The sequence below is a fragment of the Dipodomys merriami genome, unplaced genomic scaffold (genome assembly GCF_024711535.1).
Source record: "Dipodomys merriami isolate MVZ:Mamm:240054 unplaced genomic scaffold, mDipMer1.0.p SCAF_227, whole genome shotgun sequence".
Classification (NCBI taxonomy): domain Eukaryota; kingdom Metazoa; phylum Chordata; class Mammalia; order Rodentia; family Heteromyidae; genus Dipodomys; species Dipodomys merriami.
Genome location: NW_027203682.1, coordinates 1,009,890 through 1,010,541, shown reverse-complemented (window position 1 = coordinate 1,010,541; position 652 = coordinate 1,009,890).

Here is a 652-nt window from a genome sequence, read left to right as displayed (position 1 = left end):
ACCCTGAATATTCCACCCAGAGATGATGGCACTACCATCATCAGACCAACTGTAGACAAAACTCAGAGCCTCTCACATGTCTGGAATGGTTCACAACACATCATGGCATTTCTAATGTACACACTGTTATGCAGAAAATTCAGCTACCTTTTATTTGGTTGTAGGTTATGGGGTTTGAACTTTGAGCCTGCCAGCAGGGTCTCAGCTCTTCAGATGAAGGTGTGCACACTACTACTGGAGCCACAGCACCACATCCAATTTTCTGGTGGTTCATTGGAGATAATGTCTCACAGACTTTCCTGCCCAAGCTGGCTTTGAACCGTGATCCTAAGATCTCAGCCTCCTGAGTAGCTAGGATGACAGTTATGAGCCACTGGCAGCGCCCGGCTACACCCAACCTTTTTTTTTTTTTTGTCAGCTGTTTTCTTTCTTTCTTTTTTTATTGTGAAAATACTGTACAGAGGGGTTACAATTACATGGACAAGATAAGGAGTACATTTCTTATCAAGCATTGTAGCCTCCTCATGCAGCCACCTTCTTATACCAAGGGAAAACCTAACTCATCAAAACACAAACCAAATGTAACCCTACACGTCAGACTTTGTCACCAGCATCCAAAACCATTCTTTCATGGATGGACTGGGAGCAATAG